The sequence below is a fragment of the Dendronephthya gigantea genome, unplaced genomic scaffold (assembly GCF_004324835.1).
Source record: "Dendronephthya gigantea isolate DGI-Jeju-01 unplaced genomic scaffold, DenGig_1.0 000003F, whole genome shotgun sequence".
Classification (NCBI taxonomy): domain Eukaryota; kingdom Metazoa; phylum Cnidaria; class Anthozoa; order Malacalcyonacea; family Nephtheidae; genus Dendronephthya; species Dendronephthya gigantea.
In genome coordinates, this window is record NW_021163013.1 from 3,621,611 (window position 1) to 3,634,486 (window position 12,876).

Here is a 12,876-nt window from a genome sequence, read left to right on the forward strand (position 1 = left end):
TGACTGACTGAACCTTAATCTTATACATTAAAATTCATATGCAGTTGCATCAAAAATTAAGCCCGTGTTTCCTGATCATTGATCACTAGGGCAAGCGAACTGTTAAAGAATAGGCCGAATTAATTAGGTCATCTACATTTTCGTGGCGAATTCTCTTGCCAGGCAATCACATCACCGGATTTCAGATATCGCTTCGCGTGGCGCGAATAAAAACTGGCTTTGAGCTATTTACATCCAGTACATATATAGCAATTCTTAAAGTTCCCCCACTTATTATTTGTAAATTATGTTTCCTCTATAGCACTTGCTTGCCCCAGCAAATGGGAGGAATTTAATGGCCGTTGTTATTATGTCAGCGAAAATGTCGCAAATTGGCTCTCTGCAAGGAGGAGCTGTCGTTCACAAGGTGGCGACTTGATGGTACCCACAAGCTCGGAAATCGATAATTTTGTTTTTAATGCCATGAAAGCCCACAATGTTCAAGACGCATTCATTGGTCTGTATAGAATCAGCCAAGGACTGGGTGACAACAAGTTTTACACCGTGCGAGGAACCGAACCATCTTACATAAAATGGCGCCTTCGTGAACCGAATAACAAGGGAGGGCATGAAGATTGTGTCGCCATAGTAGTCCGTGATGAGAAATGGAATGATATTCCTTGCACAGACAAGCGTCATTTCATCTGTGAGTACTCACTTAAAAAAGTGTGTATGATAATGAATAATTCCACTCGAAATTAATACATTTATTAAACCTCTAGAATTTACCTACATCGAGTGAAATGCCAAAAATCATAATGAATTTAATAATTGACTTTTCTTTTTATGGTCATAGTTTTTCTAGCTTCTAGATCTGTGCGTATAGATGCGTATACAATAAAAATTAAAATCCACTGTCTATCTTAGATTAACGAAACGTCTGCTAACGTTTTAGTAGCGTTTTGCCAAGCGTCGGACACAAAATTACAAAATTACTTCACGACGTTCGTATAAATAATTCATAAGTACGAATTCGAAAAACAACTCTTCCTCTATATTTTTTCAGTAACAAAACTCGCACCCTAGCCTGCGCGCAGATAAGCAGACATAGCAATAACTTCCGGCTCTCGTGCAGGCGGGCGCCAACATTCGGGCTAAGTGTCTCCAAAATGCACAAGATCAAGACATACGCCTGTATTCAAAAAGCTCACTTACACTCATACTCATTGAGTGTGACATATAAATTTCGTTAATGCTAATCAATGAGAAATTTTTCTCTGAATAGATGGAAAGATATAAGGTAAATCACTGAAAATCAAGCCCCTATTCGGCTGGAAATACCGTCATTGAAACGTTATGAGCAGATTAAGATCTCCCACTCAATGAGTTTGAGTGTGAGTGAGCTTTTAGAATACAGGCGATAGAGACTAACGCCTGTATTCAAAAAGCTCACTCACACTCACACTCATTGAGTGTGACATATAAATTTTGTTAATGCTGATCAATGAGAAAGTTTTCTCTGAATAGATGGAAAGATATAAGGTAAATCACTGAAAATCAAGCTCCTATTCGGCTGGAAATACCGCCATTGAAACGTTATAAGAAGATTAAGATCTCTCACTCAATGAGTTTGAGTGTGAGTGAGCTTTTAGAATACAGGCGTAAAAAACGGAATAAAACGAAATGTCTAATGGCTTGAAGGAGGTCAAAACCCCTGTATAAGATCTTTCCTCCGATCCTTGTTGATTGGTAATCAATCTTTCTCGAGCGGCTCTCACCTTGACCGACTTAATTACCTTTTTCAGCACACTATTCGATCCTAAGCTTTTAAAATATTTTGATGAAGTTGGAGAACAATTAGGTATGTGATAAAATCAAACTCCGAGGACCACCAACGACAAGATATTGGGTATATAAATATGGAGAACATGAAAACTGAATAGATAAAATAAGTGTTGAAAGTATGAACCTCTTTCCAAAAAAATGTTAAGATGATGTTTTAGTATTTTTGGTGGTCCAGGTATTTCAGCTCTGTAGTGTATATTATGTTGAACGTACTTAAAAAGTAACGAAATGTACGTTAAAAGTATAACCCTTGAAACGAAGGAATACGTATCTGCTGTATACAAATGTAAATTTCGAAAATGTTCAAAAATGCTTCATTTCACTTGAGGGGAACCCTGGCAACGCCACTCTGCCATCTTACGATACCGATGCTGTTTTGCACTTGATTGGTACGAACCTCACATAATTTCATAACCGACTGTACTATTATTGCTGTGACGAGCCCGACCTCTTCCACTGAAGGTCCGCTAGCTCTGGTTACTAGCCTGTGTGAGCAGTTGACCTGTTAGGGGAATAGGGCCCGAAAAGAAAATTTGTTAAAACTAGCCCCATTTTTAAATTGCTTCAAGTTATGCACTTGTGGATTTTGAAGATATACATGATGCTTAGGTTAGAATGGTTTACTCTCCGAGTATGGTGCCTGTGTTTAGGGGAAATTAGGGGTGTTGAACAGAGCAGAGTGCAGGCGTGCGGGCTTTTAAATTATATTTACTGACATGTCATCATGAGATAAAGTTCAATAAATCATTGTAAGTCAGGTTCCTTTGCAAAGGATCATTTCCAGGTACTTTAGAGTAATTTTATATGGTGTAATAAATGTTCAAATATTTTTTGGGCGACAGCAAGAGAGTATAAATACTGATCCCTGAACTCTGATACCAATTCGTACTTGAAATAATTTATGCAGATAAACCTCAGAAGGCATGGAGATTTGCACAATCATCCCAAGTATTCAAAGACGTAGCATTGCCTATAAATGAACCTAAAAAGGAGGGCCATGTTAGAGTTGTCTGTATTTCTGATACACATGGCCGTATTATAGAAAATGTCCCTTAAGGAGAAATATTAATTCATGCAGGGGACTTCTTTAAACGGGGAAAAATTGAGGAAGTGGAAAAGTTTAACCAGTTTTTAGCAGAGTTGCAAAAAGAGCTCAACCTTTCTCCGGTAGGATCTCAAGTTTTGAAAACCTTCCTCAAAATGACGTTACGTCACTGAGTCAAGTGGCAGCCAGCATAAAGAAATATTTGTTTTTTTGGTACATGCATGTGATCAATAAGAGTGTTCAACTTTGAACCTTCCTCAAAAACCTCATTCAAAGCAAACCTTCTTCCGGGTGCTACCCGCGTACCCGCAGCTTTTTTGCAACTCTGGTTTTTAGGATGACTCAATCATCCACATAAAGTGGTGATTGCTGGTAAACATGATATTGGTTTTCATGAAGAGTCAGCTCGAAGGATGCATGGTACGAATTTTGCACCTGAAGCAGAAGTGAAGGCAGCTTTGACATATTGTACATACTTACAAGACTCTGAAGTTGACATATTAGGTTTGCGGATTTATGGTTCACCTTGGTAAGTTTGTAGATTTTTTAACTACTTTTCCGTACACGGCTAAAAATTTATCAGGTTGTCGTATCAGGGGTGAACAATGCTGTTCTGCACACTGGGAACAGTATTAATAATGTTTTTGAACCTTGTTGATCGAATCATCAATGCATGTTGTTGTAATCACGATGCAATGTTGTTGTAACAAGTTGCAACAACATTGATGATTTAACAAGCTTAAACAACATTGTAAACAATACTGTTCACAGGATGCAGCAAAACATTGCTCGCTCTGTTTTTAACAACTTACATCAAAATGATGATTTTTACTCATGTAGTTATTATCCAGTACCTGGACTTATACCCTTTGATACATTAGTGAATATTATAGGCAAATATTGAATTTGGTCAAATTTTAGGGTTAATTTATTAGGGTTAAAAACAATTATATTGACTGTATATAAGCCCCCTGTGTATATAGTATCATCAAAAACCCTTGTGAACCTATATAAGCCCAGGGCTTATAGTTGGACAATACGTACCATCGTTCTGACCAAAGACATGGCATGTTAGCATACTTGCTGTTGTCTTATATGGCTGAAAGCTGACTTCTAGAGGCTCTATTATACCTTGATGGTCAGCTATCACCTCATATATGACTTGACTTTGTGGTATATAAGTGGCATAATTGTTATAAATAAGCAGTATCCATGACCTAACCTGTTTGACATATACAGAATGTATTAACTGGTAATATGCATATAGAGAATATATCTATATAATTATATAGCATACTAGTGCATACATTTAACTCCAAGGAATACAGAAAATAACTCAAGTTTGTTTGCTTTATTTTAAGAACTTGTTATGTGTCATGACAGCTAGCGTAAATTGATATTTACTTTGCACAATTTAATAAAACCTAATTTAATCCTCAGAATTTGGTTGCATGGTACAAATTTATTGGTATCAACATCACTATTGTATGTCATCATGCATGTGAATAGATATAATTTGCAATGAAAAAATTAGTAAAACACAATAAACTTTGTCCCATTTACATAATAAATTATGTAATTTTGTAGAATTAATAGCATACTAGGTTTGTATCATATTTCTGTCACCATCCAAATGTCTGCAGGCAGACAGTAATAATGAATCAATCAGGGATGAATAAGGATCTAAGGGATCAAACTATTCAAAATTTTTAAATCCGTTACTTTTACTGCATGGAGAAGTGCTACGCTGCATAGTATTGTAAATAGAACCGGAAGTGAATAGAACCGGAAGTGAATAGAACCGGAAGTTAGATCTTAGATCATAGTTTTGATTGACATTTAAGTTTAACATTAGGAGAAAACTTCTCGGACAACTTCTCGGACAGAAAAAGTCAAACTGTTATTAAAAGCTAACCTGATATTTAAGATATAAGCTAACCTGAAACGATGTATACGTAGCTGAGATGTAAACGTGGAAGCCCCGCGGAAGTGAGTACAGATGACATGTTTTGTAAATAGAGATACACACAACGTTATAACGGTCATAATATTATTACTCCGGCGCCAGCGACGGAGATGAAAATTCGCCACGGTTTTGTTTTGTTTGTTTTTTTTTTATTTTTCGTCGTCGCAAGTCTGTAATGGCGCGACATATACTAGTATCTGAAATGTGTATGTGACCGTATTTATCCACGTCCCAGTCTTATCTTCTAAGAGTTGTGGTGCACAGTTTTGGCTAATTTTCTGATGCGTGATTTGATTTCGCTCGCATGATACGGCAATTCCTCCAAGAGGAACAAGTAAACGGTTTTTTTCATGCTGTTCGATTAAGTTTAGATTGAATTTAGGTAAGAATATATTTAATACATGTAGATTCTGATCCTATTTTAATAATATCGCTGCTATTTCGCCGTTTAACAAGATGATGTGGTTGTGTATGGGCGCGTTGACACGTCGTAGTTTGCACAGGATTGAGGATTTAATCCCCGAGCCTGTGCGGAGCACCGTGCGAGGGTACTACATTCCACTCGGATATTTACACCCACGACGTGCAAAGGCGAAATCAAAGTTATCCGCCAGTATGCAATGGACCCACTGAGCTATAATATAATTCCTGGAGGACCGGCCCGCGACCAAAAAGTGAAGCAAAAAACATGGCGGATTTGGGCGTTTGCTGACGGCAGATTGACGCCACTGGTTCCAAGGAATTCGCCATGGTAGTTACCACTGACCAAGGCTCAATTCTGAGCCCGCTACAAAAGGACTCCCCCTGGTTTTTGTTAAAAATGGAATTCAGTTCCAGTGAACTCAAAAGAACTGGAAGGTTACCTCGGGCCGGAGATTTGAAGCCAAATTTTGGGGTCATGCCCAGTCTTTTCACGCAACTAAACACGCGGTTTTTTGAAACTTCAAAAATAATACTTCAACATGCAAGCAGTAAAAACATCTTTTAGAAAACATAAAGTGCGTTTTGCACAGTATTTTTTACTATAAAAGCATCCGTGAAAACTAAAGAGTAAAGTATACTAAATTTATCTGTATCAAACTCGCAATTAAATTGCCCTTTCTTATGAAAAACGTTGAACGAGGAGTGAAGCCGGGACAATTCAAAAGTGTTTGTGTGAATTCACTTATTTAATTTCATTGTTTATCAATTTAATCCCTCTGAAACTTACGAAAAAACATTCTAACAATATTTATTTAACAACAAACTACAGCTAAATTTTCTTTTTTATATGTTTTATGAGCACATAACAGCAAAATATATATTTTTTGTTTTGTTGCCTGCAAACCTTTTTGAAGTAGTGATCGTTTTCGAACAAACTGTTTACATTTTCCTTATAATTTCACCACGCCGCGGTTCGAGGTATGCTTTAATCAGCATTGATTACAAAATTATAGCCTAAATCGTTAAAATAAACGATAAATCCGAACGAATGTAACTTCGCCGCTAAACAGTTCATGTTTTCCTTATGTTCACTCCTGAACAGGCCCTCGCGAGAATGTTTCGCAACATGTACACGCGTGTCTGGAGGTAAAACACGCGTGTCTGGAGGTAAAATTTGGCTTCAATAATTTTGGCTATTTTAATCAGGAGGTAGCCTTCCAGTTCTTTTGAGTTCAATGTTCAGTTCTCATTTTTATATTTTCCAAAAAAAATTTAAACGTCAGTCAATATTCTTGAACTGAAAACTTTTTGATCAGATACGTTCGACGTTTTTGTGAAGATATCAAAGTCGTACACGTTACTTCTGTCAAAAACGGGAAACAAACAACAGATAAATCATAAAACTTCAAGAAATTTGCCGAAACGAAAATGCAGTTGACTGACAGGTAAATATATTATTAATAAGTATCATTTTTTAGATAAAATTTCACCATTTTTTTTCATTAACAGTCTTTAGATAGATGTCGTTGTTTATATATTTTAATATTTGACCAAAAGACGGCGGCACGAGAAGTGAAATGTATAGTTTGAAGTTTGAACAACTACTAAAAAGATTACCCTATACTTTGGAAGTAATTTATTTTACATATAACATAAATATTTCAGGCATTTTCTTCCAAAGAACGCTGAAAGGTAACATGATGCAAAGAAACAGAAGCTAAGAATCATTCGGGGAGGATGAAGATGTGCAATTTCAACCAAGGGTAGCCTGCCTATTTGTGAAGCTGGATTTCATTAGCCAGAAGAAATAGTTTTTCTGTACTGAACTATATCAGCATATATCATGTATATTGATGATCTTATTAGCTTAAACACTTTTGGAATAACTAACACAACAAGTAATTTCAAGGAGCCGGCCCTATAATATATGCTCTTGGACATTGCATGTATCTTACCTGTTTAACTTTTCCAAGTTAAGATTGTCTAGTTTGTTGATGTTTGTTTTGTTCATATAATTTTCAATAATTGAATAAAGACAGACTTGGTAAACTAAGGTGCCTTACTGCATCGTGTTGCCAATTTTCCCCTGGTTTAACCTAGTTATTTGGTGACAAAATATCAATCTTATCTCAACGAAGGTGTTAGACCTTTCTAATTAAATTTAACATAGTAATTTTAAATTAATCACTTTCCCAGTGACTAACGCAGCTAATAATTTCAAGGGTGCCGAAGCAGCGGAGGAGCCTGCCCTATTATATGCTCTTGGAAATTGAATGTATCTTACCAGTCTGACTTTTCCAAGTTAGGATTGTGTAGTTTGTTGATGTTTGTATTGTTCATATAATTTTCAATAATTGAATAAAGACAGACTTGATAAACTAAAGTGCCTTACCTGTTATGCTACCCCCGCCTGCCCTTGATTGCTTCCGGTGGCTCTGAGTAGTTTCTGGCAGATATACACATAGGGCCCACATAATGGCAAGGTTGGCAAGTGACAGCAGGAACAGTAGGTTTATGCTTATATTCTATCAAGTATACAATAATGTACTTGTATCAAATATTCTGAAATGAATTATATTGTGGGACTACAAAGTCTACTGTTATATACTAAATTTGCATGTAAACTTGACGCATTTTAAGGATTTTTAAAATATACACTCCTCATGCCATATTGGATATTATGGCCGCGTATGAGTTGGAGGCCTGGTTACGAAGTGCTCTGCTCTATCTGAAATAGGAAATAGCTTTAACCGAATATCTCACTTCTTGCTTAATCCGTGTTTCTACAAGATAATTTCTGAAGCTGACATTTTTAAAACTTTATTTTGAATGCTCAAAATTGGAAGTGGAATTTTATAAATAATTTGGCGCAAAAAGCGCGCTTTCAAGTTAATAAACATTGATCGAGGATCGCGCATTCGTACTTGTAAGATAGCTTTTTAGCGAAGTCAAGAAGAGAATCAAGAACGCCAAGAGCTTAGTAAAGTCTGGAAACTCTGGTCGCGGTTAAAGAGCATGCCAGCGACTACATTGCTATCTTTAGAGAACAAAGAGAGATAAGCCACACAAATTCACACCGGGCTTTATGCTGTATTTTTATACACATATGGGACTTGAATGTAAATCTTATAATATAAGAGCGTACGGGAGTTAAAATTTACACATCCAATACAAGGGTATATTCGAGCGGATATTCAAGGGTATATTAATAATGTATGGCAAGGTCAAGGCAATGCAAAGGAGGAAAAATCCGATCGAAATTTGCCATTGAAAATAAGAAAATATAGGTCCTGGTCATGTGTTAATTGGCAAGCAAAGACACTTTAAAAAGTCTCTATTCTCGATAGTGTAATCTATATCGTCAATACTGTAGCTGACACTAGCAGGCGATTGCAGAATCACAGCAAGGCTATATATTATGCATGGGTATTTGGCAATATAGACAAATTTTTACAATGAATAATGTCTCGCTTATTCTTTACTTATTCAACGGCACTTAATAATATGACCAAGTGTGAATATCTCAAAAAATATTCACGCAATATTCGAACATATTTTAGGTGCATGAGAATATGGGGTTTGTTTTTTATTCACAGGTATTCACGTCGGAATACCCCTAATATTATGAGGATATTCACAGTGAATATCTGTGAATACGTGTGAATACTAACCTTATTCGAACTCATATTCGCACGTATTCACCTGTGAATACTCGGCTTTTCATGCAGTGCAAACAAGTGATAATACAACGGACAAAACCACACAATTTATAATGAAGAAGCATTCCGTTGCAGAGAGAAATAATTCTATACATGCATGGAAAGCAACGTTTACTAGTGGATAAATGCTACAATTGTTGTATAATTTTTTGAAATCATGCATGGGTAGAATCGATGCACTGAAGCCGTTATAACTCCCTTGACACGAAGAGACTGGTTTTTAACTTTTATTTACGTCACGAACATGAATATGATTATCAAGAGATTAACATTATATAGGTATTGTCAACGCTAACGGTTAAAAATGCAACAAACATAACCGGGAAAGGGGGAGTCAGAATGATCACACCTTCCTAAGTGCCCTGGACAATGATCGAAAAAAAGGATTCCTTCTTGGTGCGTGTCGAAGCAAAAGCACTCTGAAAGACAAAGAAAGAAACGATTGAATCACATGCGAACGTGGCGAAAACAGATATATCTTAAAGTAGCCGAATGAGACGTGTTCGGCAAGACGATTGACTGTATTTATTAAAAGTCTAAACACTAAATATTTTTCACAGATAAGGGCTCGAAAACGATCGCTTGATCGAGGCTAAATGCATTTCTTTGCACCGTTCTTTATGATATGATAGTATAAGTAAAATAGTAAGTAATAGTAATTTTATTTCATAACCTTAAATTGCTGACTAGACTGCTTACTACACTGATAACTTTACGTCACTAAACTTGTTTAGTTTCTACTATTTGTGGTGACCTAGCTGAGCCACATTATAGAGTACTTTGCAGAAATAACCTAAAAAAAACCGCGGTTAGCGTAGATCAAGCCTCTGTTTGATCGCGGTTGAACCGAGGTCAGACCGATGTTGAGCCGCGATGAGACAGAGGTTTAACCTCGGCCTAACTCGGTCTGACAGACACTTCTTAAGATGTTTTCGATATGATTATTGTATTGTCGTTCTCAGCTGTTCAAACATTCCGTTCGGATCGGAGGCGAATGGTAACCCTAATCGTATTTTTCCCCTGCGGTCGTCGAACCACAACCTAACCGCGACCGAACCGCAACCTCAGTGTTAGGTTATTTCTAGACAGTACTGTATGTGAGAAATAATTATTTGTTATTGTTTATCTTACGGTCTTGTCTTTTCTCGCGCACATGACGTGTTTCCCCCAGGTATATCATAACAAATACCAGAACAAGCACTTGAACGATCTTCATATTCCTTGAAAATAAAGAAATTATAGCAGAATTAATCTTTCAGTCTGTATAGAAACCATTTAATATGTGAAAAGAAACGGTTTTGTGTTAATGACATTGCCACTGGAAGTAATTTAACAGTCTTTATGCCAGCGAAGAATTTGGAAGAAACGCGCATCCACAAAATGATAGAGTAGTTCATTTTTAAGGTGTTTTAAATTTGGTTAGCAATACGTATTACTGTAATTGTCTTTACATGCAGATGATCATCTATACATGCAATACCTTTTAAGAGCCTAATCTAATCGGAAAATACTTTACTCCCTTCTATAGCTTAAAGTAGAAGTAGTAGTAATTAGAGGTAATGCCATGCTAGTTACCCACCAGAAAATATTAGTTATACAAGACGTATAGTTTGTTCTCAAACCTTATTACCTTATTTCAATTTGTGTAAATCGATTATGATTTTTGGCACTTCACTCGAGGCAGGTAAATTCTAGAGTTTTAAAGGGTTTTAAATTTCGAGTGCAGTCAGTGCTAGGAGCAATGAAATCCTGAAACAGGCCACAATAAATTATTAAACGATTGTACAAATCTCTATAGCTATACCCCCGCCAAAATAAGGCCTTACACCAAATGTGCAAGTACGACGAGGAATTAGGCAAATAAAACAAAATAAGTTAATTGTAATTACAAAATACGCTCAATAACAGTAAAACAGCCTTCGTGTGTAATTCATTCATTCATTCACTCGAAATAAAGACCCTTTGAAACTCTTATTTAAATTAAGCTGATTTCAAGGTTTGGATTCCAACCTCGATCTCGACTCAATATTAATTTGCTCTCAATGCATCGATCTGAACATATAGAGGATGCACATGCCTTAAATTACTTTCTCATCATGCAAAAGCAATTCAAAGGAATTTATTCCAGTGCGCAATTTGTATAGCTTCATTCTTTCAGTATAAAATCTTATCTCCCTTTTGCAACAAACTAATTTCAATCGCATCTTATATAGATAAGGGTGTATATATGCGCGCATGTATTCAAAACTACAGTGTTAATAGCATGATTTTGCATAAGCACTATGTCAATTTTGCAACAAAACCGTAGGGTATCAGTGTTGATTGTTGTGCTTTTTGACGTTTGTGTATATAGAAGATACATTCAAGCAAAACATATATTATCCCGTTTGTCTATAAGACACGAAGTATTTTATTTGGCATGTCTTCCATTTAAACCGGTTTTACAAAAAATATGCATTTATAGGCCTAAAGTATAGAGCACAAATCGGTACTTACCCTCTGTTTAGCTGGATTTCACACTCTTCTTCTTAATTTACTTTAGGGAAATTTCACTGTGTAATGCGTTATGAGCATTGAACTGATTTCATTTCGCCTTTTATAAGGATCCCCGCGTCATGCTATAAATATAGCATGATGTTTGTTACATCATGCAGGCGAGAAATTGCGTGCATGCATTCATCTAGAACAAGAACACGAGTAGAGGCTGTCTTTGTTAACAATTAAAACAGGAAGAACGTTTAATTTTTTTCTTCCTTTTTAAAAGAACTTCTGCATGACTGGCGAAAGCCTAATTCATCTTTCACGCATTGATATTACTAAACTTAGAACAGAAATTTGCATTTTAGGTATAGATGAGAATATTAGTTATATGTATACAAAGTTCGATTTACTAAAATTAGGCCGGACATAGCGAGCGGGATACGTTTTGGAGGAGTTGCATGTTATTGTATCGCATGTCGTTGAAAAAGCGCTATAGGCTACGAATGAAATTCGTCGGGCGTAAGGCCGTAATATTCTTACAAACATGAAGTCGGTTCACTAAGCCAAAGTTAACTCCAAAAGCACATGGAGGTACTTGAGAAAGATAATATTCAGCGAGTTTTCATTTAATCAGCTCGTTGTGTCATGGCTACTATGTACACGCGTCGGGTAAAAATGCACTGCCAAGTAGTTTTTTTAAGTTGAATAAGCAAGATTCAGCAAAAACTTGCAGCAACTATTATTCCCGAATATTGTTACATTCACAATATTATCACAACTTGTTAAACAAAACATAACACAAAAGAAATACGTTACTGATACGCAAATCTATTATATACACACCCAATTGCATGCCCTTCCCTAATTATTGCAACTTGTTTCTGCCTTGTTGTCTAAAAGTTCAGTTACAATACTCCCTCCATGCAGCGTCAAAAGGAAACTCAATCATTAATAACCATGCTAAAATACTTAAAGTTATAATATCTTAAGTAATATTTGAGCAAGCGCACGAAAAGTCGCAACAAAAGCCCTCGGAATATGAACAGGTATACAACATGATTACTAGCAGTAATCACAGATTAGTGATGTGCGTTCGGAATGTGTTGATTTCGGTCAACGATCATTAACAAAAATGTTAACATTATACACAGGCTCACAGCGTATGTGATTCAAAAGGTTACCCGCAAAATGAGTAATTTTAAAAACGGGATGGCTGATATGCTTCAATTCACAACAAAATGTCAAAATAGAGGGAGCCAATGGTCTCGATATGACACAACTAGGAAGCGTTCTCCTTCGTCGAATGCAATAATATCCCGCTGGCTAAGTTCCTGATGTTAGTGGAACTTTATAATACAATTATATCGATCTACCCAAAATAAGTTAATAACATGCATCTAGACAGAGAAACATGGGTT

The 12,876-nt window shown here is 36.3% G+C and overlaps 1 long non-coding RNA gene and 1 pseudogene across 1 annotated transcript; one reads left to right on the plus strand and one right to left on the minus strand.

Moving 5' to 3' along the window:
* The first annotated feature begins 2,439 nt into the window (after positions 1-2,439).
* LOC114540375 lies at positions 2,440-3,402 on the plus strand (annotated as a pseudogene).
* A 5,788-nt stretch (positions 3,403-9,190) lies between these two features.
* Positions 9,191-11,559, minus strand: LOC114542140. The gene is made up of 3 exons (XR_003689493.1): positions 11,474-11,559; positions 10,109-10,197; positions 9,191-9,396 (listed from the first exon to the last, which is right to left on the minus strand). It is a non-coding gene; the product is annotated as an uncharacterized LOC114542140 (long non-coding RNA).
* Positions 11,560-12,876: the final 1,317 nt, after the last annotated feature.